General features: G+C 39.5%; 1 long non-coding RNA gene across 1 annotated transcript; it reads right to left on the bottom strand.

The window, feature by feature from the left end:
* Positions 1-1,563: 1,563 nt before the first annotated feature.
* Positions 1,564-6,669, bottom strand: LOC146511999 (uncharacterized). The gene is made up of 2 exons (XR_014876104.1): positions 2,164-6,669; positions 1,564-2,031 (listed from the first exon to the last, which is right to left on the bottom strand). It is a non-coding gene; the product is annotated as an uncharacterized LOC146511999 (long non-coding RNA).
* Positions 6,670-6,750: the final 81 nt, after the last annotated feature.

Raw genomic sequence — 6,750 nt, 5'->3', positions numbered from 1 at the left:
TGCAGTGTATTTGGCGGGCAAGGCGCTTCTAAAAAAAAGGGGCATAGGAAATTTTTAATTAGGGTCTGTAGGGTCTGTAGTGTTAAATTTACTAAGCATTCAAAGTTTAAATAACTATATTATTGCATAAAAATGCATTGAAAATGCACTGCATATTACAATAATAGTAGTATTGAACATACACATATGCGTTTTCTCCTCGGCCATTTTCACAAAGGTCTTGCGAAATGCATTCTGGGATATTTAGCTGTACCAAGTCCACACAAGTCACCGCCGATGCATGCTCGATAAAACGGGCAGAGCGAGAACACATCCGGGATTTTTCACGTTCTCGTCTTGATGCGTCCTTTGAATTGGAACAGTACTTGGTCTCTGACTGATGACGTATTGCCAGTACATGAGAACGCAAGTATGCACAAGTACGCATATTGAGACAGGCCCCTTGTCTCTTTAGTTTTCTATTTTTCACATGTGCTCTGAATAAAGGATTTGTTTGGGTGAGTGGCATCACATGAGATTACTCACAAAACATGTCACTGGTCTGTGTTTCTGTAGCAGATTTCAAACGGTTGACTGCGTTGTGACGACAGACACAGACTGGCTGGAAACTGGATTTATTTATGTATTGTATATAGTTTTTTTTATTTATTAAAAAAAAACTATATACAATACAGTTTTGAGAATGTTCACACTCAGTATATTATATCTCAGCTACATTTCCAGTATACATCCACTGACTGCTGTAAAGACAAAGGGAAAGGCTGTGCAGATGAAAACAGCCTGACTGTAAATATGAGAAAGGTTGTGCAGAGTAAAACAGAAATGGTCTTTGGAATTGCAGTAAAACATCTGGGTCCATAAAAAATGGCATCTGGTTGTGGAAGTTATAAGTTATCCAACAGGGTGAATAAACTGACCTATTGGCTGCCTAGGGTTGGGTTTCTCCACGTCAACATTCAGGGTTATAGAGTGAGCAGTCATTCTGCAGTATGTGGGAGAAACTACAAGCATGATTTGTAACTGTATTCTCACAGATGATGTCCTGCAGGTTTCACACCTGAATCAGATGATCAGTTCATTACCAGGCCTCTGGGGAACTTTCATTTAGCCATTTAAATCAGCTGTGTTGGATCAAGATCAAGTTGTATAGAGCACCCTTGCTCTGTACAGACAAAAATAACATTTGTGATAAAGCTTAACTTTGTGGCCTCAGAGCCTCCTCTTCTTCTTCGTCTTCAGAGAAGTGAGAGAGATAATAGTGGGAACACTGATGTAAAATAAACATCAGAGGAGCAGTTTTATTTTTGATCTGACCCCAATATTTTAACTTATGTAACAACTGATAGAGTATTGACCAGTCAAGGCTGATTCACTATTCTTTGGTTTAATCCCTTTTTTCTCTGCTCAGTCACAGAATCTGAACGTGTGTGTGAAAACAAGAAACACTTCCTGTCTCAATTTTAATCCGGTCATTTCCGTGGGAACTGATGTTCTCTATCATTGGAAATAATTAACTCTGTAAATCTGGCAAAATAAACAGAAACATTCCTGCACAAACACACTTCCTGTTGCTGTTCTTTTATTCAGCCATTCAAATGGGACAAACAGTCCAATCCAACAAGGAGCAGCCCTCGAAGAAAAGACAGGGCACATCAGATATGTTCTACTGAAAGAAGCCAACTGCCACATTCATTATAAATACCAGTGCTTCCATGAGGAGAAACTGCTCAGACTGTAATAAAACTTGCAAACTTCAGTATAAAAATGTGATTGATTTCAGAGACTGATCAAAGTTTATTATTGATATTTAAAACTTCATCATAGGTTTACAGTGGCAAGGAAGATGAGAGCAGCTTCAGAACAGTCAGCTTGACAGTGATGAAGATGAGGGTCTGGTAATAATGATGAAGATGAGGGTCAGGTCCTGGGACTCCGCTGCACCCTTTGGCGGTACTCTGGTAGGTGACGGAGGATCCACGCCGCAGGAACTAGCATGGCCGCTGCGAACACCGACATGACGAAGAAACTTTGCTGTCAGAAAAAAAACAAGTGTCACTATTTTATGATTACTGGATGGTTATTGGTTGATATTGATCTGTTAATGTTTAATGATAAGTTAGTGGCCTTTGACTAGTTAGTGAGTAATTCGATACAGAGACTTACCGCAGCTCCAATCCTGTTTCGAGGAGGTTTACTGTAGATTGCCCTCTTCATCGCCTTCACTACATGATTTTGACGAGTCAGAGCTGAAGAATTTCCCGTCATCCTAAACACACGGCTCACCGTCATCACGGTAACAACACCTGACCACCAAGTGGCATGTGAAGCTGTGCAAATGGTTGTTGTTCAGCTCCTGTTCAGTCGCTCGACGTGCTCGGTGAAAGACGCTCATCAAGACTGAGGCTGAAATCTTCAGGAGAAAGCAGAGGAGGAAGAGGAGGAGCAGAGGGGAGGTCTGCCTGATGGAGCTGCAGATTAGATTTCCTGCGAAGAAAAAGAAGAGGAGTGATGAAGGATAAAAGGTAGACGTTTGGTTTGATGTGCAGAAACAGACCTGCAGGCTTGAACCTGCTCAGCATCAATTAAGTTTTGTCTCAATAAGAAGCTGGAGCAGCTCGATTCACTTTGTCACAATACTGTTTTTTAATCCTTTCTTTTATTGAATTTCACATGTTACCGATTATTTTACCTGTTGTAGTTTGTTACTCTTTACAGTAGTCAGATTACAGACTGTATAAAACATAAAAACTAGTTTGTTTTGTCTCATTAAAGCTTTCCTTCACTCCCAATACAAACAAAGAGATTTGATTTGATTTGAAATAACATCTGCAATCCATCACTAACGTCTCTGTCAGTAATCAAACTCTGCTACTTCTCTTTCCTACTACCTTAGAGTTACACAGCCAGTGTTCAGTGTGTGTTCTGCTGCTCAGCTCGTATCAGGACACAATTTTAATTCCTTCAGGTTAAATATTTTATTTGCTCCACAGATAAACTCAGATAACATCTGAATATTATTGATCATTTTACCAGAACAAGTTTACTTTCCTCCAGGTTTTCATTGATCTTTCTTTTGTAGTTTGACTGTTTTTAATTCATTTTCTTCACTTTTATTTTCTGCATCTTCAAAAACATGTTCTGGTTCACTCTCTACATCTGCAGATGTTTTATTTGGATCTCCATAAGCTGAATCTTTTAATGTCCTCTTGTCTCTGGGTTTGGGTTACCAGCTCGAACTTTTGGAAAAGGACAGAGTTTACAGATCAGCTCAAAGGAAAGGAATCCCAAAGCAGTGTTTATTGTGCTGTTTGTAAACTTCTGTTTATTAACATTTATTTTACCTGAAATCTTTGGACAGCTTATTTAAAGGACTCTTTATATCCTGGTCACTAAAGCTGACACATGACAGTTTATGTGTTTAATGTCCTGAATTAAAAAAGATGGAAGACAACAAATGAAACAAGTGAAAGATTTTTTTTTTATATAAAATGCTGATCATAAATTCATGGATAAATCACATTTTTAAAGATATATTAAAGATAAAATCAGTTCTCTCAACCAGACGTTAGAAAGCTAATAATTAATTAATGGGTTACTAATTCGTTTTCTCTGGTCCCCTGCCCAGTCGCACCAGGAGTGACATGTTTACCTACATGTTCTCCATAATTCGCTGTCTGTCTGAGTGGTGTCCAAAAAATGATGTGGTCCTTAATTCGGAAATTTGGATAATTCAGAAACCTTCTGTGGAAAACCTGGTCTTGTTGGGAGAGAAAAGATTGTGTTTCCTTCCAAACCACCAAAATAAAAGACAATGAGAAGCTCACAAGGCCACATTATTGCCCCTGTGGAGCAGCAGCAATAGTAATCTTCCTTTCCACCTCATTACTCTACATTCGTTGTTATCCATCAATCACCTTACTCAGTTTCATTATCTAGATACTAAAATGATTAGTCTCAAAGCTGACTTTTCTCTGAAAATGTAAAAGCCACCGCTTTCATCACAGTCTGGATCTTGTTCTGATGTACAGCATAGAAACTGAAAATTTATTCAAGTTCCCTGCATGCCCTCGTCGATCTGGACGGCCCACGACCCCTGTACAGGAAGTCTGTCCTGCCTCTCTGATTGAAAGTCCTAACCTCCGGTCCCATGACATTTGCCCAGAGTTCAGATGGAACCAGTGTGGGTGAGCGTCCTAGCTACCTCCAAATGGTCCAGCTGTTTTCTTCACTAACACTGAGACAATAAGCAGACCTGAGTAGCCTTGAAGGTCAAATCCTATCAGTCCCACCTGTTGATGGTAGCTCCCCTGTTGGTCGTGGCAGTGCTAATTTCTTGGGTTAATTTTCAAAATCCTTCTAAATTAACCATCTAAGAAGGGAAAAATGAGCAAAGGAAGTCTAAATTCAAAAATATCCAACCAATTAGCAGGTTCACAGGTTGGGCTGGTTCAGTCCCTCTAGTGTCTCTGTTGTAATATTCAGTTCAATTCACTTCAGTTTTATTTATACAGCGCCAAATCACAACAATAGTGGCAACAATCATATGCCCCCTATGAGCAAAAACCTCCGGCAGAGTCAGGCTCAGGGAGGGGCGGTTGAGCTAATTTCAGTACATGATGTGATACATCAAATATGATATTGTATAAAGCATATGTTTGGAGTCCTGTTGGGACCACGTATCTCTGAACCCCGAAAAACAGAACCACAGGCCTACATCTACGTACAAACGCATATTAAAATATTAATTCAAAAATTAAAATGTGTGATCAGTATTGACATAGTTAATGGTCAATATTCAAATGAAGTTAGAGTGTTATCATGGCAGCCGGTTACATTCAGACGTTCTCACAGATGCTGAAAGTGCTGCTGAGCCAGCACCGGTTCATCTTTGATCAGACTGGAGATGGTCATCATCACACATTTACTTGTTAATGTATGAAACTCGTGATTAAAAACTTATTCGTGCCCCATCTTTACATCACACACGTCGGCCACATGACAAAACTCATTTTTCACTGACATTTGTTTTCTTGCTAGCTGATTTCAGAACAGTGAAAGCAGACCAGCAGCAGTGCTCTCTCATCAGTTTACCGTCAGACCAGAGGTTTGGCCAGAATGTGCATGAGCAAAACACTGAGCATACCAGGATACAGCCAATGTTAACGGGAGACAGACATGCCCTCGACAAAGAGACAAAGGTGCAAAAGTTCCTCCCGTCTCCTGTTCCTGCATCATCGAGATCAAGGAAAAGTGGGTAGGAGAAGGTCTTGGGAAAAGAAAAGAGAAAAGCCCTTACCTTCGTGGCAAACATCCAGTGCCACGCTGGATGTCTGCCATGTTGAAACCAGTTGCAGAAGATGGACTACAAAGCACACATCTGATTTCGCCAGGTGTTCTGACCCCATTGTTTTATGGTGGTCATAGAAACAAGATCAGTCTCCTTCTTTACAAAGCCTATCTAAGGTCAGATTTACTGATGTCTGTAGCAGCTGAAAGCATTTCTCCATCATCAGTTATCCCAGCAGATTTGTACTGAAGGGAAAAACTAATTCTAAAGACTGCAATACCGCAAAAGGCATTACTATTCACTGAGCCTTAATGTTGAGCTCATGCAGCAACCATTCAACAGGAAGTAGCAGTCCAGCTGTGAGTTTAACCGGCCGTTTTTGACTACTTTTGATTTTACTTCTATATTTCAACTTTAAAAACTGTTTATCTTGCCTTGTTTGGTATCATTATTTTCAGCACAACCTCAAATATCTGAAATTGGGGTTATTTTTTCATTTTGACATACTGTATTTGCACAACTGATCTAAATTCAGACAAAAAATGTAAAATCCGAGTAGAAAAAAAGGTATATTTTTTACTGTAAAAACCTCAAACATGTTTAATGAATCATTTTCATAACTTGAAATGCAATTAGAAATTGTATATTTCTAAAAAAATATGCACAAGTTTTGCAAACTACAAAGTTATATGGTACTATTCACCTAAAAATGCAGCCAAGGCTTCACGCGTTTTTTATATATCCCTTTAAATCTATTTACAGAACAATCAGGTGTTCTGCATCAAATAAGAAGGCACACAAATTATTTGTGCCAGTCCAAAAAAATTGTTTCTGGCCACTCTCAGACAGAGGAGAACAGCACAGGGATAAACCTGCAGGTCTGACAGCAGGAGGTACATCAGTCCAGTTTCCATGTGGGAACAGTGTTTACACTGGAATCTGCCGTTGGTGGCTTTTTGGAGCAAATGTGACATTCAGCAGTATAACTGACACACAATACAAAACAACTACACAACAAACTAACTACAGCCTCCAAACATGCTAAACATCACTAATGTCTCACATATGAAAACTCGCCGGTGTCACTCCTAAAACTGCCCCCTCTCCCTAAACAACCAAGTGCCACATGTTGCCATATCAGTTTTTGATTGGTTGACATGGTAAACTTTAACAAAAAATAGGGAAGGGGTGTTTTTTCTTTTTTCAATTGCAAATGGAGAGTGTTTGCTAGCGTTGTCCTTAGAAAACGCAGTTTCTTCCCGCTGTAAACACCGCTGTTTTGTTCAGAAAAAAACATTGCGTGTATTTTTTTATCATAACTCTGGTTTTGTGGCCCATCGACACAATTTAAAAACTGGTATATAGTTTGAAGTCTGCACTTTCGACCTAAGTTGAAATGGAGACTCTGGGTCGCTGCATCTTGTTGTTGTGTTGTCTTAAATTGGTCATGTGACCAATGATGA

The sequence above is a fragment of the Neolamprologus multifasciatus genome, chromosome 9 (assembly GCF_963576455.1).
Source record: "Neolamprologus multifasciatus chromosome 9, fNeoMul1.2, whole genome shotgun sequence".
Taxonomy (NCBI): domain Eukaryota; kingdom Metazoa; phylum Chordata; class Actinopteri; order Cichliformes; family Cichlidae; genus Neolamprologus; species Neolamprologus multifasciatus.
The sequence above is the reverse complement of the archived record's forward strand: the minus strand, read 5'-3'. Positions and strand labels throughout refer to the sequence as shown.